A 27,865-nucleotide genomic window follows, 5' to 3' on the forward strand; every position below is an offset into this window, starting at 1 on the left:
CAGCTGCAACGATAAAAACATTTGAGTTTTTCTGTGTGAGTGCCGAGTTTTGTGACAATATACAAGTTAATGTAACCACAACGAATTTATGAAATCGCTTCAGTCATTTATAACCTCGTATACACTGAGGAGACAAAAATCATGGGATACCTCCTAAAATTGTATCGGACGTCCTTTTGCCCGGTGTAGCACAGCAACTAGATGTGCCGTGACTCAGCGTATCCCCTGCAGAAAGAATGAGCCATTCTGTCTCTATAGCCATCGTTAATTGCGAAAGGGTTGCCGGTGCACGAAGTGGCCTCACGATTACGTCCGATAAATGTTTGATAGGACTCATGTCGGGCGATCTGAGTGGCCAAATCATTCGCTCGAATTGTTCAGAATGTTCTTCAAACCAATCGTGAACAATTGTGGTCCAGTGACATGGCGCACTGTTGTCATCCATAAACATTCCATCGTTGTTTGGGAACGAGAAGTCAATGAATGGCTGCAAATGGTCTCCAAGAAGGCGCACATAAGAAGGGTTGGGTTGTTTGGGGGAGGAGACCAGACAGCGAGGTCATCGGTCTCATAGGATCAGGGAAGGACAGGGAAGGAAGTCGGCCGTGTCCTTTCAAAGGAAGCATCCCGGCAATGTCTGGAGCGATTTAGGGAAACCACGGAAAACATAAATCAGGATAGCCGGACGCGGGATTGAGCCATCGTCCTCCCGAATGCGAGTCCAGTGTGCTAGCCACTGCGCCACTTCGCTCGGTAGCGTAACAAGGGCACAGCCAATTTCATGTGAACACAGCCCACGCCATTATGGATCAACACCAGCTTGCACAGTGCCTTGTTGACATCTTGCATCGCCGGCCGAGGTGGCCGAGCGGTTCTAGGCGCTTCAGTCTGGAACCGCGCGACCGCTACGGTCGCAGGTTCGAATCCTGCCTCGGGCATGGATGTGTGTGATGTCCCTAGGTTAGTTAGGTTTAAGTAGTTCTAAGTTCTAGGGGACTGATGACCTCAGAAGTTAAGTCCCATAGTGCTCAGAGCCATTTGAACCATTTTTGAACATCTTGCATCCAAGGCACCCTGAGATATGCACCACATTCGAACCCTCCCATCAGCCCTTAACTACTGAAATGGGGACTCAGCAGGCTACGGTTTTTCAGTTGTCTACGGTCCAACAGATATGGTTACGAGCTCGGGAGGGGCGCTGCAGTCGATGTCATATTATTAGCAAAGGCACTCGCGTCAGTCGTCTGCTGTCATAGCCCATTAAGACCAGATTCCGCCGCACTGTGATAATGGATACGTTCGTCGTGCGTCTCACATTGATTTCTGCGGTTATTTCATGCAGTTTTGTTTGTCTTTTAGCGCTGACAACTCTACGTAAAACCCGCTGCTCTTGGTCGCTAATCGAACGCCGTCGGCCATTGCACTGTTCGTGGTAATGCCTGAAATTTGGTACTCTCGGCACACTTTTGCCACTATGGATCTCGAAATATTGAATTCACTAAAGATTTCCTAATGGAATGTCCCGTGCGCCTAGCTCCAACTCCTATTCCGCGTTCAGAGTCTGTTACTTCCGTCGTACGGCCCTACTCACGGTGCAAAAGTGCTTCGCCGTTTCTCGTTTCAGGAAGCAGAAAGTCATGGAGGACGTACCCGAAATGTTAGGACACCAGACTTGGAAGAAAACGTGATTAACACTGTGGAAGGCGACCGTCGTGTCAGTATCAGGCAGTTGGCCCGCCAGTACAGGGTAAGTCAGGCTGTTGTGTGGAATATTCTTCATAACAACCTTATCACTTACAGTGTGTAGAGGGATTATTAGCGACGGACTTTCCACATCGGGAACAGTTTTGTCACTGGCTTCTTCACCAGGCAACCACGATTCTGGGATTTGTGTCATCTATCCTGTTCACAGATGACGCCACCTTTACGCGGCGTCTTAACTTTCGTAACAGTCATCTGAGGGGTAATATGCAGAACCCCCCATGGTCCGCCCCCGTAGCTGAGTGGTCAGCGCGACAGAATGTCAATCCTAAGGGCCAAGTTTCGACTCCCGGCTGGGTCGGAGATTTTCTCCGCTCAAGGACTGGATGTTGTGTTGTCCTAATCATCATCATTTCACCCCCATCGACGCGCAAGTAGCCGAAGTGGCGTCAAATCGAAAGATTTACACCCGGCGAACGGTCTACCCGATTGGAGCCTCTAGTCACACGACATTTATTTTATAGTGTGCTGCAGCCGGAATGTGTGTCCCAGGATAATTGGCGACCGTATTTTGAGACCAGTCTGCCTTCAACGTAGCCTAAAATCTAAACTAAACTCCGTCCGAACAGGCCATGAAGGCCCAATGGTACTGACTGGCCGCCGTGTCATCCTCAGCTCACAGGCGTCGCTGGATGCGTTTATGGAGGGGCACGTGGCCAGCACACCGCTTTCCCGGCCGTATGTCAGTTCACGAGACCGGAGCCGCTACTTCTCAGTCAATTAGCTCCTCAGTTTGCCTCACAAACTGAGGTGATCTAAAGGGAGGCCGTGATACCATTGCGGTTAGGCCGTTGGCCTTCCACGTCACCTAACAGGCCGGAACTACAGGCGCTTTTTGCTGGTGTCCGCTGCTGGAGGAAGTGCCATTGATAATTCGAAGGGTTATGTGGCTTCTACGTGATGATTAACTTCGCCGTTAATGTCTGGACTCATCTCAGTTTTGTCTTCTCTGGTCGATGGATCGAACGAAGGGGTCAAGTTGTATTGCCTGCTCGTTTATCGGATCACAACCCGTGCGATTTCTGGTTATGGGGCCATCTCAGATGTATCGTATATGCAGAGCCCATTGTAGATGTAGATGCACTGGAACAGCGTATTCATGCTGCTTTTGACACTGTTCGGATGCAGCCTGGCCGATGTGAACGTGTGAGACAACATGCCATGGCGCCTACACGCATACGTTGAGACACAGGGAAATGGTTTTTAGCACATACTGTAGCTGTGGCTGCATGGTACAATATTAGACCACATTCCTCTCATCGATCAATCCCTAGAGTTTGAACACAGTGTAAAAGAATCACCCTGCTTGTGCGTATTCCTATTTTGTCTCCTTATTGTAATTCAGGGAGGAAACTTACGAATGCTTGAGTGTGGAAGAAAATATGAAAACCTTGCTAGCTAGGTTTAATAAGAGAAGTGAAAGAGATCCAAAGAAAAGCAGCTCGTTACCTTGCGGCTTCACTTAGTTTGCACGGGAGCGTCATGGAGATGCTTAACTCCTGTGGCAAGTTCTACAAGAGACGTGAAGAACGCAGAGGTTTTTACTGTCGCAGTTTCGAAACCGTACGTTCCGAGAAGAATTAAGCATCATTGTACTTCTCTCTTAACTACACTTTGTCAACTGAGCATGAGAATCAAACTAGAAACACGCTAATTCATAGAGCACTTACAGACAGTGATTATCCCAGCGCCTCCGAAGAATGGTACAGGAGTGGGGACAATGTTACTATTAGACGAAACTCTGTCCTCGAGCCACAGGAGTGTGGGCTACGAAGTATAAATGTAGCTATAGGTGTTGACAGGACCTATTTGTCGAAAACGACGGCAGGCGATACCTCAACGATGGCCGATGCAGGGACCTACATATATGTTTGTTTGCCTGCAGTACGTCTGAGCTGTCAGTGAGATAATGTCTAATAAAACAGAAATATACGTAACAAAGTTTGGCAGCTAAAACAGGCCACTTCATACATATCCAGAACGCGTAAATACATTGTAGGAAAATAATCGCAACACCAAGAAGGAGTTTCTGCACCTTGTAACCTCCCCACCGCAATTTTAAAAGAAAATAAAGCAATACTTAATAGAAATGGGAACCAAGTGTAACCTCTCCACAAAAATTTTAAAAGAAAAGGACGATACTAATTAGAAATGCTGATGGACATTGCTCTATGCGTAACCTGCCCACAATGAAATGTACTGACAATGGCAACAAAAATGTGAAATTCGCAATCTGACTCAAATATAAATCCTTCACAAAATTTAAAGTCCGTTCAGTGACAAGAAAATACAATTAAACCGAAATATCGGTCTTTGGCCCTGTGTAAAACAATCAGAATTAAAGTCTTACCTCAGAATAAATGGATGTCACATATCTGCTCTTGTTGTTGCGCACCGCTTGGAGGAACTGCATTGCAAATAATAATATTCTCTTTTTTTTGTGATTTTTAGTGGAATTTTTCTTCAACAGAAGTGGAATGAAATGGGAAGTGCAACGAAATCTTGAGTTCAATAAAAAATTAAATTTTTGAGAAAATGCTTTTGAAATAAAGAATTATTATTGGGAGACTTGTTGGAGAATCATTACAATAAATAAAATTTTCCATTATCTAATGATTATATTAATTAACAGTATACCTTATTCCTCATCTTGACCAGTGTTGCCGACCGCCTACATCACACAACCGCACTGGGCTGCTACTACTGACCGACCGCTCTGCATGACGACTACAGACTGAGTACTGCTCTCAACTAGACAGAGCTACAGACTCGCAACGACTGAACTGACAGACTCGCAACGACAGACTCGACTGACTCAGAACGCTCGCAACACTCGCGCGGTCAAGCGCATACTCTCTGGTCACAGATGCTACAATGCCTCGCCATCGCTGCTGCGTTACATACGTGTTTCATAACCCTCCACTGGGGGGGCAAAAATTTGGCAGCGATGGTGAGTCATTTGGACTTGCCAAGCGCGGCAAAATTTTTCTTTAATTAACAAAATCCTACAACTTACAGAATATTTAAATGTTGTGCACACGCACTAAGTACAAAATATATCAGACAAAGACAAAATGTGAGTACAAAACATAGTAGCAAATCAGAAAAATGTATATACAAATTATTTGACAGATAATAAAGTGCACAGGCACTGAAAAAAAATTCTTTAGCATATGCAGAACAAATAAACAGACTGGCAAGAATAATTAGATGTAGTACATAAAGTAAATGTTGTGCACACGCACTAAGTACAAAATATATCAGACAAAGACAAAATGTGAGTACAAAACATAGTAGCAAATCAGAAAAGTATATACAAATTATTTGACAGATAACAAAGTGCACAGGCACTGAAAATTCTTTAGCATATTCAGAACAAATGAACAGACTGGCAAAAAATATTATGTTGACAAGTGACATAAGTGTACTCGCATTGGAGTTCAGCGAATCGAAAAATGTATAACCTATGAACATAAATGATGTTACCAAAAAATTTTTTCTTTATGTGACAAGAATCAGGATAGGAAAGGGAAGGATTGCATCATGGTTGTAGCACTTTAGATTGCACACAGCTGCTCTGAAAGTCCATATCTTTCCACAGAAGTACAACACCAAGTGACACAACTTGAAGTTCTTTTCCCATCAGAATTTATCAGTGTAGCCAAGACACTGAACTGTCGTAGTAATGTTCCATGTTTTCATTTTGGCAGTACATTAGGTACACCAAACAGTGGGACCATAATAACGTCTTCATTGCTCACGGTGGTGGACAGCATGTCGTGTCAACACCACACTCTTACAAGGCACACCAACGTAGAATTAGTGCAAAACCAAAGATAGTGCTCCATGATCACTAGGATAAACAGGACAAATGGACATTGCAGTAATTCAGGGTAGTTAGCTTATGAGGAGAAGGACATTATGTCACATAATATTGACGATTACAGACTTAATTAGTAGTTTGTGGCATTCATAGCCCAGTTATTGAACATTTCTGTACCAAGTATGTAGTATTACAGAAAAATGTTCATTAATTGTTGTACATAGAATCAGTAGCCTTCTTTTCCTGGTTACAAAGCATTATGAAATAATCGCATTCTTTTCAGTTACAGAGTATAATCAAGAATCATTAACCTTCTCCTAATTACAGTTAATTAATCATTTGTCATTCCAAAAATAATCATTAGCCTTTTCCTAATTATAGATAATTAATCATTTGTCTAATTACAGTTAATTAATAATTTGTCGTTAATTAATCATTTGTCTAATTACAGTTAATTAATCATTTGTCGCTAATTAATCATTTGTCATTCTAATATAGTAAGAATCATTAGTCTTCTCCTAATTACAAAGCATTATTAAACAGTAATTAAGATTCATTAGCCTTCTAATTACAAAACATCATAATTACAGTTAATTAATCATTTGTCATTCCAATCTATTAAGAATCATTAGCCTTCTTCTAATTACAAAGCATTATTAAACAGTCACATTCTTTTCTGGTTACAAAGTATCAACATTGGAAACAAGAGCTAATCAATGGCATAATTAATAACAATTCGTGGAGTGACATTAATTATTGGCACTCAGTGGCCAGCAAGTATTGAATAGAATCATCATTCAGTATTATTCAGATTATTACGAAGTCATTATTAAAAATTAGTTAATTACAGTCAAATCATTAATAATCACAGGTAACATTACAATAAACAGTGTTCCTCCTTCAGTAGTATTCAGACCATTACAAAGTCATTATTAAAATCAGTTAATCACAGTCAAATCATTAATAATCACAGGCATTATAAGTGGTATCATTACAATAAACAGTGGCAGTTATTAGCTAGTGACAAAGCATTATTTTGAATATAGTCTCATTAAGAGGTCATTACTCAAGTGACATGCTATTCATAGTTGATCAGTATTATTCCGAATTATCATAAACTAGTGACATTATGTGGGACTGGTAATACATTTTTTTGGTAGCAATGCATTGCGTTGGAATCGATAATTAATTGCTGAAACATAACACTATTTGCTTTTGACCTATTGCAGCAAATGAGGATAGGTAACGTCATTCGTCATGAGTCAGCTGTAGCAAGATTATGTAACAAGGCAGTACATGTGATCACATTTATAAACGATAGACACAAATGGGTAAAAAATAAAAATGCAAGTACTAGAACAGGTATAATAACTAACAGGTTTAGTAAGTGTCATGAAAACTTCTCCTGGAAAAATTACAAAAACGGATTATTGACCTGAAAGAAGAAACGCACACTATGCTGAAAAGTAGTGAACTTCGAATTAACAGGCAGTGAAGTGTGTATAAAAATGTATTCCATAGCTGTCCTTTCCAAAACTTTCCGTCATCCTACTATGCAATATAACACCTGCTGTCAAAACAAACTGCAACAAATACTTAAATAACTACGTAGCATAAATACATTACTTCAACATTATCCTCATCTGTAAAGAAAAAAAAACTTCATTATCCATATCATCATAACTTCACCATTATCATCACCTGTAAAGAAAAACTTCATTATTCATAATACCATTTCCTTCATCATTATTCATCAGTATTCACTATCATCTGCAAAAAATCACTTCATTACTCATTACATAACTATTCCTTATCTCTAGCATATTTCATCACTAAAACTAAGATGTGTAGTTCTCTCTGACAGCCTGCATCAATCACCTTGTATTCTGAAAGAAAAAATTAGTTAAGACTGCTATTCTTCGATGAGTATAGTATATTCTTGTTAATGTTTGTTAATCCTGATCCATTTACTCTTCCTCATAAAGTTATTGCATCTCCTTTCGTTTATTCCGTAGGTGAAATTCCCATTTATGTTAAATTTATTTCTTAGAATCATCATTCCTTTCTGAAATTGATGAACAAAGATTAATGTCCTGCATTTAAATCATATACCCACTAGATAATGACTGGTTTATGGTAACATAATTAACCCTACAGCATAACATGACAGAAAACGTAATATGTCAAAAACATTGACAGTGTTCAAATGCAAAAATATACACAGAATAATACAATGCAGCAGCAAAAAAAAAATGTTTAACAGTCACGATGTTGAGATGTCATAAGGCAAAAAAAAAATGTCAAAGTCGACTGGTGTGTGTTATATCTTAACTATTTCATAGTCCATACAAACAAAACTGGAGTACAATCATATACACAAAAAAAGTGGAAAATGTGCACGGTCTGATGTGTAACGACAAGAAAAGCGACCTGCTAACCTTACCTTGCCGGGCACTTGCCAAGAAAAAATACGATAATCATCAGTAATTAGTCAGGTGAATTAATTGCATTAGTAAATGGCATCATAGTGTGTTGAATCATACAGTGGTTTCACTCAATAAACGGTTTAATGTTTGAGATATGGTGATTGCCTTTCGATTTTCTGGTTCTCAAAGTTTCGACGTGTACAACATTGGGGTGAGGGATGCTGCGAATCCGATATGGACCTGCGTATAGAAGTTCAAATTTACTGCACTTACCTTTTAATTTGCTGGATAAATAGTGTGTACGTACTAGTATCTTCTGTCCAACGTGAAAGACGCGGCGTGTACAAACCTGTTTTTGCTGTCTTCTCCGGCGCTCTGCGGCACGTTTGATGTTGTTCAGCGCAATGTCAATTATTTCATGGTGTCGTAGGCGACGACTTTTGGGAAATTCTATTAATTCTTTAATTTTGTTCGGTGGTTCAACGTTTTTCAGTATAACAGTCGGAGATAGCATAGTGGATTCATTTGGAATGGAATTAATTACATCTTGGAATGAGAGTATGTGTGTATCCCAATCAATATGTCTTTTGTGGCAGTATATTCGGCACAGCTTACCAATTTCCTTCATTAATCTTTCACAGGGGTTCGAAGAAGCATGGTACTTGGATATATAAATCGGAGAAATGTTTCTGGCTCGTAACATGCGTGTCCATACGCTACTACGAAATTGAGATCCATTGTCAGAAATTACTTTCATTACATGCCCTACATGAGATAGAAAATGTTTTACAAATGCTTTCGAAACAGTTTTAGCAGTAGCTTTGCGTAACGGAGTGAAAGTAACAAATTTTGAAGTGAGCTCAACAGCGACAAAAATGTAGCAAAAACCTCTGTTAGTTCTCGGAATCGGACCAAAAATATCTACTGCGGCCATGTGTCTTAATTTAACAGGTATAATGGGATATAAAGGAGGAATATGTGAAGTGGTGTCTGATTTAGCTTTCTGGCAAATTTTACAAGACGCTAAAACTCGTCGTATACGTTTTTCCATGTTAGTAAAATAACAGTTCTGTCTCAGTATAAGAAAACATTTTCGTGCTCCGTAATGTGCGTAACTTAGATGAGTGTACCAGATTAATTTGTTGACCAGTTCGTCAGGAATGCATAATAACCAATTGTTGCTGTCAGGATGACAGCGGCGAAACAGAATGTCATTGCGTACAGTGTAGTGGTTCCTAATCGTAACATTTTTCCTATCTTGCCAAAGGTGTTTAATTTCTTTCCACACATTGTCCTTATTTTGTTCTTGTGCTATGTCCTGTAATGACGATGAAATAAAATTTTCAAATGCAACTTGCTGAATGTACATGACACTGAAATTTGCTTTGCAGAAGTTGGTTGCTACGTCTTGCTGATTGTTACTGAGAGAACGCGATAGTGCGTCTGCTATAACATTTTGCGTGCCGGGAATGTGAACTATTGTAAAATTAAATTCCTGTAAATATAGTTTCCATCTACTTAATCTATCGTGAGTAAATTTAGCCGAGAGTAAAAATTGTATCGCTCTGTGGTCTGTGTAAACGGTGGTATGTCTGCCATAAAGAAAGTGCCTAAATCTCGTAAAAGCCCATACAACACATAATGTTTCAAGTTCTGTAACGGAGTAATTTCGCTCAGCAGGTGACAGAATGCGGCTTGCAAATGCGATGTTTTTGATTACTGTAGAGCCATCTTCTTCTATTTCCTGGAAAATATGTACGCCTAAAGCGGTGTTAGAACTGTCGGTGGCAATGGAAAAATCTCTAGTAAGATCTGGGTGCGATAATAGTGGTGCATTCAACAAAGCATGTTTCAGGTTCATGAATTCAGAGTGTGTTTGCTTATCCCAATACCAAATACTGTTTTTACCTGTTAATTGGCATAGTCTAGGCGTGTCTAAAGCAGAATGGTGAATAAATTTACGAAAAAAGTTAATTAAGCCCAAAAAACTGCGTAATTGCTTTTTTGTTGTAGGAACGGTAATGTCACGTAGAGCCTGAAGTTTTTCCGGATCAGGTGCAATGCCTTCTGCTGAAATTACGTGTCCAAGAAATTTTATAGAAGTTTTACCAAAGTGCGATTTACTGAGGTTAACTGTAAGTCCTTGTGCATGAAAAGTTTGTAACAGTTGTTCAAGAATCAGATTGTGTTCAGACCAATTAGCTTCTGCGATAAGAATGTCGTCTACATACGTCGTAATTCTGTCTTTAAGTTCTGTCGGAAGTATTGTGTTCAAACCGCGAATAAAAGCTGCAGAAGAAATAGTTAAGCCGAACGGTAGTTTGCAAAATTGATAACAGTCGCCGAAACAGAGAAAAGCTGTATATTTTCTGCAGTTCGGATGAAGTTGAATTTGCCAAAATCCCGATTTCAAATCTAGTGTAGAATAAATAGCTGTACCATGAAATTTCTGTAAAAGTTCCTCTAATGTCTGTGGTCGATCTGTTTCATTAATAATAATGTCATTAATGTGACGTGAATCAAGTACAAGGCGAAGTGAGCCATCTTTTTTCTTAACAATATGTAGTGGGTTTATGTACGGACTAACTGCTGGTTCTATAATTCCTTGGTCGAGCATATCCTGCAATTCTTTTTTAACTTGTTCTCTGTGAATATATGGAATGGGATAATGCTTTGCTTTAAATGTGTCGTGCGGTTTGACTTGAAATTCATACATAAAGCCGGACATAGTACCAGGAATGTTGTCAAAAACTGGAGCTTGCTGTAAAAGAATTTTGTGTAATTGCGTTCGTTCGTCGTCTGTAGTTGCACTGCTCTCTTTAACCTTATCAGAAATTAACTGCATAACGTCGTAGTCAGCTTCGTCTGGAGTATTATAGTTATGTACGTACGTATCCGTGAACAATGTGGGATTACAGTCTATGTTACGTGTTGCGGAAATCACCTCTGTGCGGTTAATTGTTTGTTCTTCCGCAGATAGTGAGTGCTGAAATTCTAAAGCAAGTTGTACATTTTCATCCTTTAACATTAAATAAGAATTCTGAAAGTCGATAACTGCGTCGTGTTGTACCAGAAAATTCGTGCCTAAAATTATGTCTGTTGTCAATAAAGGAACAATCCAAAAATTAGAGTGGAAAGTATGACCTCCAATACAAAATGATAAATGCGTCTGCAATTTAACGTCTACACCTTTACTCGATACTGCTCCTTTCACTTTTGTTTTGCCTAAAGGTAACGTCGGATAAGTATTCTCTTTGTTGCACTCATTAAAAGTCTCCTCATTTATTACTGATATAGGTGAGCCGGAATCAATTACTGCTGAGAATTTTGATGAACCAATTTTAATTTCGATAACAGGATGTGAAATGGTTTTCTGAATAACTGGTCTTTCCTGTAAAAGAGTGTCTCTGATGTCGTCAAAAGTAATTACATTTTCGTGAACAACATTTTGCGTGTCAAAGGTAGTGCTTGTGTTACTAGAAGATGCGTCCTGTGCAGTATTTAGTCAGATTCTATCTGACGTGTTATTATTATTAGGAGGATTCTGTGGCATTTCGACTATTTGAACTGTCCTATTACTTCTTCCAGGCGTGTTACGCTCTGGATGGTACCTACTGTCGGGTTCATTCATGAGAATATGTTCTTGCGTATGATTTTGCTGTTGGTGAGACCGACTGTTATTATATGTTCGCTGAAAATTGTCCTCAGTATTTTTACGTCTGTCGTAATAGTCATTCCTATACGGTGCATTACGATAGGAATTGAAATACTGTCTTCTTTGTACGTAGTTGTTTCCTTGCTGACGTACGTTACTATTTGTTGTACCAGGGGCTATACGTCCACGCGGCGAAACATTAAAGCCTGGTTGACCTTGTGTATTCCATTGTTGGTTAGGTATGTTAACCGGCTGGTTTTGATGTTGTTGTTGTGAAACACCTCTATTGTTACTAAAGTGTTGTTCCTGTTGCTGAAAATTTTGACGGTATTGATAATTCGAATTTTGCCTGTTATTAAAGTTTTGGTAATTGTCGTTCCTAAAACGTCTGTTATCTTTCCGACTGGAATTACGTCCCTGATCATAATTGTAGTACTGTTGTTGACCTTGGTTGTTACTCAAAAAGTTTTTGTTTACAAAAGAATAATCAGATTGCTGTACTTCCAAGAGCTGTAAAAGATCTCTGAATGCTGAAATGTTTTCTTTTTGCTGGCCCGTTAGAAGTGACACTCGTAATGACCGTGGTAATTTAGAGATGCATAGTTGTATAAGTGCGGATTCACTGTACGGTTCACTTAGGTACTGGTTTTGTTGTACCATATGCTCAAAAAATTGCGTTACACTGGGAAAATTTGAGTTTTCATAGTTTGGCAAACTAATTAGTTGGTCTTTAATTCCGCGCTGTGTCGTCTTCGACCAGTACGCTGACAGAAAAGCATTCTGAAATTCCTCTACCGAGTAACACTGTCTCGCGATCGGTCTCATACGAGTTGCCGGTTCGCCTTCCAAAAAACTGCAAATAAATTCAAGTTTATGTGTTACAGGCCAAGTCGGTGGAAGAGCAAAACTAAACTGTTGAATCCAATCCAGTGGGTGAATCTGCGTTCTATCGTTTTTGAAAACCTTAAACTTTCTCACTGACAGAAAATGTTTGTAGTCGAAGTTATCATCTCTGCATGATGGAACAGGTTCAGGATCGTAAGAGTATCTATTGAACTGTGGTTGTTCGGAATCTAAGTCCCGTACTCTCTGCAGATTACCCAAATTATACGCGCTGCGTGAGTCTGACACATGTTCATAAAGTGGCGTCTGTTGTGTATTATTAACAGAAGTGTTTTTCATTTCTGTTACTTCTTGTTGTAAATTTGATAATTTCCTACGTAACGTGTTGTTAGATGAATCGATCTCATTAATAGTCTGCTGTAAATTTTGAAATTCAGGCGTTTGGATAAATGAAACCGGTGCAGTATCGTCTGATTTATTGTCATTAGCATTTTCGATAACATCAATACGACTGGCCAATTCATCACATTTTTCAGTCAATATCTTAACCTGATCATCGGTTTTAGAATCAGACGCATTAATCTGTTTTTGCAACTTGCGCGTAGTTTCGCTCAGTTTTTTAACATCAGCTTTGATAACATCACAATCCTGTGTTAGATCTAACTGTTCGAATCTATCTGTCACTGTTTGAATATTTACTGTGTGTGTATCTGTTTTTGATTTAAGGTCAGAAATTTCATCCCGTAATTCCGCGTTCAATTGTTCTATGGTATTAATTTTGTCGGACACTGTGGTAATATTATTGTCTACATACGTCTTCGCTTTCGCGAATATTTTACGTTTGTCCTCTTGTCTTTGTGCAGTGATTGTTTCCATGACTTGTCGTTTTACTTTGTTTTGATCCTGAATAAATCTGCGGAAACGCGTATCACTGTTCTGTATGTGCTGATTAAAGCGCTCGTTAATCTGAGTGTTCTGCTGTTCGAATTTCGTGTCTATCTTTGCGTCCATAGTGCGCGAAAGTTCTACCGTCATTGCTCTAAACTCGTCCCGTAATTGTGTAGCTTTTTCAGAGCACTGTTTAGCGACTCCGCTAATTTCGTCTCTGAGTGTTTCTGTTGCGGCTGTTTGCATTTCCCTTAATTCTTGCGCAACAGACTTAATTTCTTCGCTATTTTTTTGAGAACAAGCCTCAATTTCCACGCGCAACTGTTCCTTAGTGTCATGGCACTGCGCGGCAACGGCTGTAATTTGTTCACTAAGTTGTTTGACCTGTTCATTGAGTTGTTGTTTGAGATTTTCGTTATCTTGTTTGTTATCTTCCCTTAGTTGTCTGAAATTTTCATCATTTTTATTAAATTTTTTGTCCTGTTCACTAAATTGTTGTTTGATATCTTCACTCTGTTGTTGTAGCAATCTTGTCATAATTCGTACCAAGTCAAAATTAGCGTTTATATTCTCTGTGCTGTTTAGTGGTGGATCTAGAACTCTCTCGCTTTCCGTGACCATTTGGTCATTCTGTAATTTCGAAAAAGGTTTGTCAGTCGGATGTACATTGTCAGACACTGTTCCGGAATTAAATAAATCCGCCCTACTTTGTGTGATCTGTTCATTTTCATTAGACAGATTTGTCTGTACATTACTTGAGTTTTCCGAATCGGGTGTGTTAAGCTGGGCAGCGCTCATTACAATAGAGCGTTCTGCGTCATCAATTGTCAAATTAACAGACGAGACAATTGAGTTCGTTTGCTCATCATTAAGGTAAAAGTCATCATTAGTGGTTGGAATGCACTGATTGTTAGTGAACGCAGGATTGTCATCATTACGCTGCGTATCACAATTACTATCGGTCACGTTGTTTAAGTCGGTAATTTCATTCACAATACTTCGCGATACACTATTCACAGTCTTTCGCGGCATTTTTGCAATAGTCACAATTATTCACAAAACAAATAAGCACAATGCAAAAGCAACACACAAATACAACAAAGCAGCAAATTGCCGTTGACCTGTAGAAAGAAAGTCACAATATTATTAAAAGCGTTGCGCCAAATCCTAATTATCTAAGCAAATAAGAGCAGATATCTGACTGTCGCTCAAAAGACTCTCAACGAAATTCGATCCTGGACTGGGTGTCGCCAAGTGTAACCTCCCCACCGCAATTTTAAAAGAAAATAAAGCAATACTTAATAGAAATGGGAACCAAGTGTAACCTCTCCACAAAAATTTTAAAAGAAAAGGACGATACTAATTAGAAATGCTGATGGACATTGCTCTATGCGTAACCTGCCCACAATGAAATGTACTGACAATGGCAACAAAAATGTGAAATTCGCAATCTGACTCAAATATAAATCCTTCACAAAATTTAAAGTCCGTTCAGTGACAAGAAAATACAATTAAACCGAAATATCGGTCTTTGGCCCTGTGTAAAACAATCAGAATTAAAGTCTTACCTCAGAATAAATGGATGTCACATATCTGCTCTTGTTGTTGCGCACCGCTTGGAGGAACTGCATTGCAAATAATAATATTCTCTTTTTTTTTGTGATTTTTAGTGGAATTTTTCTTCAACAGAAGTGGAATGAAATGGGAAGTGCAACGAAATCTTGAGTTCAATAAAAAATTAAATTTTTGAGAAAATGCTTTTGAAATAAAGAATTATTATTGGGAGACTTGTTGGAGAATCATTACAATAAATAAAATTTTCCATTATCTAATGATTATATTAATTAACAGTATACCTTATTCCTCATCTTGACCAGTGTTGCCGACCGCCTACATCACACAACCGCACTGGGCTGCTACTACTGACCGACCGCTCTGCATGACGACTACAGACTGAGTACTGCTCTCAACTAGACAGAGCTACAGACTCGCAACGACTGAACTGACAGACTCGCAACGACAGACTCGACTGACTCAGAACGCTCGCAACACTCGCGCGGTCAAGCGCATACTCTCTGGTCACAGATGCTACAATGCCTCGCCATCGCTGCTGCGTTACATACGTGTTTCAACCTGAAAGATGATGTCTATTCCTATTTCACTCCAGTAGCGCAAGAGTGGCACTAATAGAGCGACTATGAGGATGAAAATTAGGTTTGCTTTAAACACACGCTGTAACGGTCGTGAGTCTTAGTTAACTTTTGAGACTTGGCCTGCTGAGTTGATGTTAGTCAAGAATGACTTTAAGGCGACAAAGACACCATTATCCACACCGCACTGAGTTTGAACGAGGTCGTATAATAGTGCTACGAGAAGTTGGATGTTCCTTCTGCGATACTGCAAGAAGACTTGGCAGGAATGTAGCCACTTTACATGATTACTGGCAACGGTGGTCACGAGAAATACAGATGACCGGGCTCCAGTCAGTCACGCACTATCGAAAGTGAAGACGGTCGGTGTTCGGCGTATGGTTCTGGCGCTTCGTGCTGCATCACCAGCAGTAATTTGAGCAGCAGTTGACACCATACTGACGCAACGAACTTGAAAAAGCTTCTTTATTTAAATTAGTGTCTGTACTTAAATTGATGAATGAGTGAGAAGATGAAACTTCTGCGTTATTTGATTCTGAAGCAGCTGAGTAAAACTGAAAGTACTGAGCCTACTATCTCTTTACTTTTTCTTATCATGTCAACACCGACCCACAATATTCTAGTGCAACGTAATCTGACTGCTCAAAAAAATTACAACCTGACTTTAAATAATAAATTCAAAACAATGGCCCTGACTAAAAAGAAATCTTAGCAATGACCTATACATTTCATTAAGCACTTACCTCACAAAAATCTTCATTACGAGAACTACTGTAATACAGCGAGAGTCAGTGCTGCCAGCTAAATAACAGATTGTAACTACTAAAGCCTCTAACTACTAATAGACATGTGGTTAGCAAAGGAAAGATTTTGTTGCTACCAAATAATGTAGTTTTTTTACCTTAATAATGTGACAGCCAGTTCAAACAAGAATATAAATTGTCATTGACATCCAGTACGAAGATATATAATCATGAATGATTTTCAGTCTCCAAGTCGGATACTTCCAGATCGTTAGCCTACTCTTCTGACCTCAGAAACCACATCAGAACTCCACCTTTCCCTCCAATGAGCTCTCGTTTGACACCACTGAAGTCGGAAATGGCAGTGGTTTGGGCTCATGGAATGCAAGCTTCAGGGCATCTGGCTCCGAGCTGTCCTAGCAGCAACTGATTTGTAAGTGGGCTGCTTCTGTGTTGGCAGCGCTGTGTAGCGCTTTGCATTGGATCTCTGACTGCGCTTTCTTTCTAAGGGACTCTGTGGCTGGTCGGACTCGTTGGACCTATTTGAGACCTCTACCCTCCATCAATGCTAACTTCTCACATTTAACATCCATCACTGCTGGCTGTTCACCTCCAACTGCCCAACAGTACGGGCGATAACCTTCCAACAACGAGTCCGACCAGCCACAGAGTCTCTTACAAAGAAAGCGCAGTCAGAGATCCAATGCAAAGCGCTACACAGCGCTGCCAACACAGAAGCAGCCCACTTACAAACTCTTACAAATCGGTTGCTTCTAGGACTGCTCCGAGCCAGATGCCCTGAAGCTTGCATTCCACGAGCTCAAACCACTGCCATTTCCGTCTTCAGTGGTGTCAAGAGAGAGCTCGTTGGAGGAAAAGGTGGACTTCTGATGTGGTTTCTGATGAAAGCTTGTTATGCCACGGTACAAGTGATGACCGTATGTTGGTTACGAGGCGGCCAGTCGAGGACCTACAACTAACCTGTTTGTCTCCTAGATACATTGGACCAACACCTGGAGTTATCATTTGGGGTGTGGTTTTGTATCATAGCAGGAACACTGTCGTTGTTATCCCACACACCCTGACTGTAAATTTGTACATCTGTCTAATGGTTCGATCCGTTGTGCTGCCATTCGTGAACAGCTTTACAGGGGGTGTTTTCCAGCTGGATAATACTCGTCTCCGTACCACTGTTGTAGTCCAACGTGCTATGCAGAGTATCGATATGTTCCCTTGGCCTGCTCGATCACCAGATCGGTCTCCAGTCGAGCACATATGGGACATCATGGGATGACAACTCCAGCGAATCCACCAGCAGCATTAACCGTACCTGCATTGACCGACTATATGCAAGAGGCATGGGACTCCATACACAAACTGATATCCGCTTTCTTTACGAGACAACGCATGCATGTTTCCATGCTTGCGTTCAACACCCTGGCAATTACACTGGTTATTAATGTACCAGCATTTGACATCTGCAATGGCGTATCTTGCGCTTACGTTAACCTGTTATCTTGCAATCTTAATCACTTAAATATGTTACCTAGACAAATGTATCATTGAAATTTTATTACTCTACATTAATTATATTTTGGTTCAAAATGGTTCAAATGGCTCTAAGCACTATGTGACTTAACATCTGAGGTGATCGCCGGCCGCTGTGGTCGAGCGGTTCTAGGCGCTTCAATCTGGAACCGCGCTGCTGCTGCGGCCGCAGATTCGAATCCTACCTCAGTCATGGATGTGTGTGATGTCCTTAGGTTAGTTAGGTTTAAATACTTCTAAGTCTAGGGGACTGATGACCTCAAATGTTAAGTCCCATAGTGCTTAGAGCCATTTGAACCATCTGAGGTCATCAGTCTCCTAGACTTGGAACTACTTAAACCTAACTAACCTAAGGACATCACACACATCCATGACCGAGTCAGGATTCGAACCCGCGGCCGTAGCAGCAGCGCGGTTCTGGACTGAAGCGCCTAGAATCGCTCGCCCACAGCGGCCGGCGATCACCTCAGATGTTAAGTCACATAGTGCTTAGAGCCATTTGAACCATTTTGAACCATAATATAATTAATGTAGAGTAATAAAATTTCAAGGATACATTTGTCTAGGTAACATATTTAAGTGATTAAGATTGCAAGATAAAAGAGAAAATCGGATTTGCTTTAATGACTGCCTCCCCACGTCGTGTATCACGTCCGTGGCACTCCCTCCCTTATTTCGCGACAACACATAACGAGCTGGCTTTATTTGAAATTTTTTCGTTGTCTTCCGTCAATCCTATCTGCTGCGGATCCCACACCGCACACCAGTACTACAGGAGAGGGCGGACAAGCGTAGTGTAGGCTATCTCTTTAGTAGAACTGTTACATTTACTAAGTGTTCTGCCAATAAATCACAGTCTTTCGTTTGCTTTCCCCGCATTATCTATGTGATCGTTCCAATTTAAGTTATTAATTGTAATCCCTAAGTATTTTGTTCAGTTTACAGCTTTTGGATTTGTGTGGTTTACCGGGTAACTGAAATTTAGCGTATTATTTTTAATGCTCATGTGGATGACTTCGCACTTTTCATGCGTTAGAGTCAATTGCCACTTTTTGTGTCACAGGTATCTTGTCTAAATCATTTCGCAATTCGTTTTGATCATCTGATGACTTTACATGACAGTAAGTCACAGCATCATCTGTAATCAATCTAAGAATGCTGCTCAGATTGTCTCCTAAATCGTTTATATAGATCAGGAATAACCGAATGCCTATATCACTTCCATGGGGAACGCCAGACAGGCAGACAGTCTTCATCAGGGTCACCTTGATGAAGACTGCTTCCAATTGCAGCCCAAACCTTGTTAGATGTATTACACCTGACGTCACTCATCCATAAGGATTTTGTTGGGAGGAGAGGAGGTGGAAAGAACACTGACTGACACGGGCAATGCAAGTATCGTTTGAGTAACACACACATGGCATAAAGGGGCAGTTTGAGTGTGCAGTTGGGATCAGCCAAAGATCAGAATCGTTGATCAATAACGACTGAAGAGAATCGTTCAAGGGGCCAGATCTGCAAACCCTTCTGCAACCCGCTGTAGATTTTAATGCTGGGTCATGAACAGGTGTCAGCGTGAGAACCATTCAATGAAACATCATCGTTATGGGCTTTCGGAACCGAAGGCCCACTTCTGTATCCTTCATGATTTCACGGCACAAGACTTTATGCCTCTCCTGGGCCCGTCAACACCGACACTGGACTGTTGATGACTGGAAACATGTTGCCTGGTCGGACGAGTCTCGTTTCAAATTGTATAAAGCGGGTGGACGTGTACGGGTATGGAGACAACCTCATGAATGCATGGACCCTGCGTGTCAGCAGGGGACTGTTAAAGCTGGTGGAGACTCTGTAATGGTGTGGGGCGTGTGCAGTTGGAGTGATATATTACCTCTGATACGTCTAGATACGACTTTGACAGGTGATACGCACGTAAGCATCCTGCCTGATCACCTGCATTCATTAATGTCCATGTGCTTCCCGACGGGCTTGGCCAATTTCGGTAGGACAATGCGACACCCCACACGTCCATAATTGCTACAGAGTGGCTCCAGAAACACCCTTGTGAGTTAAAACACTTCCGCTTGCTACCAGACTCCTCAGACATGAACATTATTGAGCATATCTGGGAGGCCTTGCAATGTGCTGTTCACACAAAAACTCGACTCTCTCGTACTACACTCCTGGAAATGGAAAAAAGAACACATTGACACCGGTGTGTCAGACCCACCATACTTGCTCCGGACACTGCGAGAGGGCTGTACAAGCAATGATCACACGCACGGCACAGCGGACACACCAGGAACCGAGGTGTTGGCCGTCGAATGGCGCTAGCTGCGCAGCATTTGTGCACCGCCGCCGTCAGTGTCAGCCAGTTTGCCGTGGCATACGGAGCTCCATCACAGTCTTTAACACTGGTAGCATGCCGCGACAGCGTGGACGTGAACCGTATGTGCAGTTGACGGACTTTGAGCGAGGGCGTATAGTGGGCATGCGGGAGGCCGGGTGGACGTACCGCCGAATTGCTCAACACGTGGGGCGTGAGGTCTCCACAGTACATCGATGTTGTCGCCAGTGGTCGGCGGAAGGTGCACGAGCCCGTCGACCTGGGACCGGACCGCAGCGACGCACGGATGCACGCCAAGACCGTAGGATCCTAAGCAGTGCCGTAGGGGACCGCACCGCCACTTCCCAGCAAATTAGGGACACTGTTGCTCCTGGGGTATCGGCGACGACCATTCGCAACCGTCTCCATGAAGCTGGGCTACGGTCCCACACACCGTTAGGCCGTCTTCCGCTCACGCCCCAACATCGTGCAGCCCGCCTCCAGTGGTGTTGCGACAGGCGTGAATGGAGGGACGAATGGAGACGTGTCGTCTTCAGCGATGAGAGTCGCTTCTGCCTTGGTGCCAATGATGGTCGTATGCGTGTTTGGCGCCGTGCAGGTGAGCGCCACAATCTGGACTGCATACGACCGAGGCACACAGGACCAACACCCGGCATCATGGGGTGGGGAGCGATCTCCTACACTGGCCGTACACCACTGGTGATCGTCGAGGGGACACTGAATAGTGCACGGTACATCCAAACCGTCATCGAACCCATCGTTCTACCATTCCTAGACCGGCAAGGGAACTTGCCGTTCCAACAGGACAATGCACGTCCGCATGTATCCCGTGCCACCCAACGTGCTCTAGAAGGTGTAAGTCAACTACCCTGGCCAGCAAGATCTCCGGATCTGTCCCCCATTGAGCATGTTTGGGACTGGATGAAGCGTCGTCTCACGCGGTCTGCACGTCCAGCACGAACGCTGGTCCAACTGAGGCGCCAGGTGGAAATGGCATGGCAAGCCGTTCCACAGGACTACATCCAGCATCTCTACGATCGTCTCCATGGGAGAATAGCAGCCTGCATTGCTGCGAAAAGTGGATATACACTGTACTAGTGCCGACATTGTGCATGCTCTGTTGCCTGTGTCTATGTGCCTGTGGTTCTGTCAGTGTGATCATGTGATGTATCTGACCCCAGGAATGTGTCAATAAAGTTTCCCTTTCCTGGGACGATGAATTCACGGTGTTCTTATTTCAATTTCCAGGAGTGTATTTCGGATTTATGGACAACCCTGTAAGATTTATTCCCTCCAGCACTAATTCAGACATTAGTCGAGTCATGCCATGTCATGTTGCGGCACTTCTTCGTACTCGTGAGGATCCTACACGATATTAGGCAGGTGTACCAGTTTTTTTGGTTCTTCAGCGTACATAATATACTGTTGCGTACCTAACATACCGAATTTTTCCTTAGATTTGGCTAGAGGTCTCTATCTGCCACCAGTCTCAAGAAAATTGGTCACACTCATTTGAGATCGCGCCATGCCAGTGATAAAGTCAAAGTGAAATACCCACAAAATTCCTCATATTTTATAAACGGTTTCAGACATCGAGAGGAGATTTTGGCAAATGATAGCACGGAAAGAGGAGAATATTTTACCAGATTGTTGTTATATATGACTCCATTATCTATCTTGTATAACTAAAATCTTTTTCATTGGAAGAATGTAATTTTTAAGGGCCAACGATAGCTGATGTTATGGAACAATATATGTCAAGACATTGCATGTTTTTTTGTACCAAGGATGTGTTTTTTCATTAGCTAGTGACTTTACTTATCCTCTTTTCCTCACTTAATCTTAATAAATCACTGTTTCAGAATTCTCTCGCAGCTGTGTCTGCACAACTTGTTAGTGCTGTTAGCCGGTGTAAACTTCGCTGTGTTTTGGCAAAAGAAGCAAATAACGACATGGCAACCAGAGAAATGTGTAGGTTTTACTCAAAATTCTCCACTCATGACGTACGTACGGTAAACAAGCCAGGCGAAAATAATTCTGCACTTTCGACGGAATTCCGTTTAGATACTAACGAAAGCAGAGGTGAAAGTAGATATTTTTGAATGGTCACCATGCAAGTGTGGGCATGGAGGAGCCCCACTTAATATTTACAAGGAATCTGAGCATAGGCTTCAGTTTAGAACGGCACATTCTCTCCAGCGCTCAGCATTTCCCCCTCAGCGCTCTGAGCGACCACCCACCACTGCCACGCTCACCACGTTTCCCCAGCCGACTGCGCTTCTAGCGATCTCTGCATTTTGCACATACTATACCATGTGCCTTTCTCTCCTACCAAAAATTATCACATTTTTATACACCATCTCGAGTATCGGTCCACGATCGTAAGGCAGTAACCATAGCCTTCAGACGTTGATAAGTGGGTTCAAAATGGTTCAAATGGCTCTGAGCACTATGGGACTTAACTTCTGAGGTCATCAGTCCCCTAGAACTTAGAACTACTTCAACCTAACTAACCTAAGGACATCACACACATCCATGCCTGAGGCAGGATTCGAACCTGCAACCGTAGCGGTCGAGCGGTTGCAGACTGTAGCGCCTAGAACCGCTCGGCCACCCCGGCTGGCCTTAAGTGGCCTAAATAACCATGTGGACATGGTCAAATCGCTGGTTAGGCTTTATAAATTAGTGGTGACTTGACACGCCGCGTGATTTTGTTCTTTTGACAAACCTTACATTGTCGGACATACAATTTACTGTCGATGTTGATGGGGGCCAGAAGAACATTGTTTAATCCGTTTCGTGTTTCCTCGCACTCCGGGATGTACTAGATTGTGTATTGAAGCCATTACTTGGACTCTAAATTGCTGTGAAACAAACGGCCGAGGCTTTGTCTTGGTGACATCGTAGTATAACTTCACATACATTTCTGTAGTCAGTGTTAAGTGACACTTGGGGTATTGTGAAAGAATTATTGCCACTGAACAGTGAATGACCGACAATGAGTAATTTGGAGTGAATGACTGAAGAAAGTTACCTACCGTCGCGTGTAGTGTCAGTAATGAAGCATGGAGGAGATGGAATAAAGGTATGGAGGTGTTTTTCGTGGTTAGTGAATGGTCTTCTTATTGCAATTGAGAAAGCGCTAGATGTGGAGGGAAGTGAACATTTTTTATATCATTGTGAACTCAGTACAAGAGAGGAACAGTTCAGAGACGACAGTTGCTTGTATCAGCATCACAATTCATTCTGTCATGAAGCAGCACCTGTAAGGGAATGGTTTGTTGCCATTCCTGAAATGGACTGGCGTGCCCAGTCCAGAACCTAAGGAATGTGTTAGAACGTCGACTTCGCTCTAGACCCCAGCGTCCAACATTACTACTTTTTCCGGTTACAGGTCTCGAGGAAGAATGAGCTGTCATTCCATAACTTTCAGACACCTCACTGAAAGTGTCTCCAGAACAGTTCAAGTTGTCATAAAGGTGAAGGGTCGAGACATTCCATAATAGTGTCCGTTAACACGTGTCTGGATACCTTTGGTCAGATAGTGCAATTTGATTGTAGCGATTTTCATAGCTTTATTCTACCAGATGTTTATTAAGGAAGTGCAGAAAGAACAAAATAATACTTGCGTCACAGTTTGACAGCCTGAAACGCAAAGTGTTCGCACCCCTAAGGGCTCATGGTTTCGTAGGCCGTGGAACAGGGATGAGTGGCGTAATGTGTCCTTCCAGGAGAGGAACGGCGGTGGTGTTAAGTCTGTTCCTTTGTCGCTTCGTCTGGGTCCGTGGATGACGGAGTATTCTGTTGTTTTGTTTTATTGGTTTCAGGCTAAGTAAATTTGACCATGTATAATTATGTGCCATAACGATACAAACCGAACATTTTGTCAGTCTTAGCCACAAAATATTAGACATGAAAGTTGTCCATTTTATAACGTCTTTAAAATGATTTATTTTGATGCTTGAAACATGTCGTTGACGAAGTGCAAAGACTGCGCCCGGAATCTCGCCTGCTAATGTTCGCAATAGGCTTCGACTGCCTAGGGAAGGTGTATCTAAACCATTACTTTAGAGGAATAGCTTCGTTTAGCTTTGTTTATACCAAAAATAAAAATCACAAGGGACTAAATCGGACGAGCGAGACGGCAGCGAAATATCTGATCCAGCATAACGCACTGTTGTGTATGCTTTTTTTTTGAACTTTTGTATTTAGTTTTTTATTTTTATATTTAGTATACTTAGGTTTGTGTTCCTGTTTCTGTAGCCGCGCGGGATTAGCCGAGCGGTCGTGGACGCTGCAGTCAAGGACTGTGCGGCTGATCCCGGCGGAGGTTCGAGTCCTCCCTCGGGCATGGGTGTGTGTGTTTGTCCTTAGGATAATTTAGGTTAAGTAGTGTGTAAGCTTAGGGACTGATGACCTTAGCAGTTAAGTTCCATAAGATTTCACATACATTTCAACATTTTATTTCTGTACAATTTTTAGTACTATTGTTATAAAGTTTTTCATTTATTTCTCTGTATGCTAGCAATTCTAGTGCGTGGTGGCATTTTCTGGTAGGTTCTGTAACGGCGACTCTATCAATTGAGCACTAATGGAGAGGGCAGATGCATGTGACACCGTACTTTGTATGAAGGCTATTCTGTTTGGTATGTTTATTTATTGAACATTCTTCTAATATCTACCGTTCATTCACTCCATGGCGAAGGACCGGAGGGCCTGTCCTCGCCTCTTGTGTACCTACGGCACCCAGCGCAACACAAGTCTCGCTGTTGTTTTCTCTCGGTCGTTACTCACTGCCACATCTCGCATTTTTATCGGATTTGCCTTACGTTTGTTAGTATTCAAGTTAATTACATAAATAAGCGAATAAATTCAACAATACAGGTCACGTTGTGATCAAAATAATATAGGTACAATGTTTCGTGAAACCAGATGGCATAGACTGTAAAAAAAAGTCGATATCGATATCGGTAAGATGTCAAAATATGCGATGTAAGTGGATGTATCTTTTGATCACGCTGACGTAGACTAACATTTTTTTACGTAGCCAAGGGACCGTAGACTTTACTATGTGATATAAATTACAACCTGATACATCTGCCCATTCCTAGAAAAAGGGATTTTAACAGACGAACAGAGAGACTGTCAGATTATATAGTAACAGAAAACAGATTCTCAACATTTTCAGTCACACTGGATGCTCATAACTGTGTTTTTGTACATTCCAACCCAAACAAAAAAGATAACTTTAAATGCTCTTCTCAGAAGGCACTAACAGATATATTGTACAGTCTCCTACTGGAGTTGAATGTGCATCTCAGTAATCTTCTTGCAGTGACCAGACAGACGCATCACAACCTGTGAAGTTGTTCTTTAGAGATCCCTATCAGTGTAGCAACATCCAAGGATGGGTCATATGAATGACTTGTAAAACTGTTGCTTTCATGCTTTTATTGAGGATACACGGCTTTCTATACGGCTTGTGACGACTCACATGCTGGCATTTGGCTTTCGTTTTAAGAGAGTCGGATAATATATATAATCCGACAGTATGTCAGTCCGTCCCTTTTTCTAGGAATGGGTGGATGTATCAAGTTTTTATGTCTTGTACGGTTCCTTGGCTATGTAAAGAAATGTTAGTCTACGTCAATGTGATCAAAAGATACATCCAATTAGATGACATATTTTGATATCTTGCCGATATCGATATCGACTTTTTTTCGGATATTTCCTTTTGTTGTACTGTACAGCATTCCTCTTGCTCTATTTCGTGGTTGTAGGTCAACGAGAAGTGCCCTACAGGTTTCGAAGAATGACTTTGCGAGTGTGAAAATTTGTGGCACAAATGGCTGTACCTCTTGACTGCATTGGAGACAGACAGAGAGACAACAAAGTGAGTTTTTATGAGAGTTCCATTTTTACCGACTGAGACATGGAACCCTAAAAACATACAGTCAGCGTCACGAGCTGATGACTTCCGGTGTCGCTTCATTTCATTACGTTTTTCTTTCGTCACCAGCTTCGGTCTGTATTGGCAGCGTACGACGAAGGGAAAGACAAGACACCTCTGCACTCCATTTAGGTAAATTGGGTGACCTGAAATTTCTGTGCATCGTACGGTTCGAGCTGCGTGGGGTGGGTTTGGGTACCCGGGGGGTGGGAGGGAAGCTTGACACAACTTGCCCTTTCCGGAGACTGCTTTATTTACTTCAATTCCCTAATTCCCTGTTGTTCCTGCCAGCCTAGATGTAGTTTTTAGGCAATTTCCCACATCTGCTAGGTGAATACCAGGCTGGAAACTCATTTCCGCCTCCACTACACGATACGCAAACACTTCAAAAACTTTCGATCACTTAGACACGAATAACATTACACGCAGACAGGAAGGGGAATGCGGTCACCTCTTATACTAATTACGCTAGCCACTCTCTGTCGCAGAGGGAAGGTGGAAGGAAAGGAAGAAGAAACTGTGGAAGGGTTCGGCATTCATGGACAACGGCTGATCCAAGATTCATTTTTTTTGTATTTTCCGGGTGTTGTTTATGAGAGGGGTATCAATAGGCAATGTTCTTGGCAGATTTTTCCGGTTACTGGATCAAATAAAACAATCTCTGTAAGGGCCGACCGCGGTGGCCGAGTGATTCTAGGCGCTTCAGTCTGGAACCGCGCGTCTGCCTCGGGCATGGATGTGTGTGATGTACTTAGGTTAGTGGGGTTTAAGTAGTTCAAAATTCTCGGGGATTGATGACCTCAGATGTTAAGTCCCATAGTGGTTCAAATGGTTCAAATGGCTCTGAGCACTATGGGACTTAATTTCTGAGGTCATCAGTCTCCTAGAACTTAGAAGTACTTAAACCTAACTAACCTGAGGACATCACACACATCCATGCCCGAGGCACGATTCGAACCTGCGACCGCAGCGGTTGCGCGGCTCCAGACTGTAGCGTCTAGAACCACTCGGCCACTCCGCCAGCAGTCCCATAGTGCTCAGAGCCATTTTTGTAAGGAAAAGAAAAATCTTTCCCCCAAACAGGTGACTTCTAGTGATCGTTAGAAATGGCTTTTATCGTAAATGTCCAGAATTAAAAAACGCTAAACATACACTGATGAGCCGAAAAATGATGACCACTGTCCAACGCGAGATTGAACGCCGCCTGGTGGGACTGCGGGTACCTGAAGTGGTAAGGAAAGTAAAGTGAGGTGACGAAAGTCATGGGATATCTCCTAGTAACATGTCGGACCTCTTTTGGCCCAGCGTACTGCAGCAACTCGATGTGACATGGACTCCACTAGTTGTTGGAAATCTCCTGCAGAAATAATGAGCCATGACGCCGCTATAGCCACCGGTAGTTCTGAAGGTGTTGCCGGTGCAGGAGTTCGTTCACGAGCTGACCTCTCGATTATGTCCTATAAATACGAGGGTCACTCCAAAAGAAATGCACACAATTTTTTTAAAATCCATCTTTTATTCTACATGTTTGAAAGTTTTACAGTGTGTAGATACAGGCTTTAGGAACAATATTTTCATTTCTCTACATAATTTCTATCCCTCTCAACTGCCTTACGCCATCTTGGAACCTGCGCCTGTATACCCGCACGGTAAAATTCTGGACCAACCTGTTGGAGCCACTGTTTGGCAGCGTGCACAAGGGAGTCATCATCTTCAAACCTTGTTCCACGA

The sequence above is a fragment of the Schistocerca piceifrons genome, chromosome 3, assembly GCF_021461385.2.
Source record: "Schistocerca piceifrons isolate TAMUIC-IGC-003096 chromosome 3, iqSchPice1.1, whole genome shotgun sequence".
Classification (NCBI taxonomy): domain Eukaryota; kingdom Metazoa; phylum Arthropoda; class Insecta; order Orthoptera; family Acrididae; genus Schistocerca; species Schistocerca piceifrons.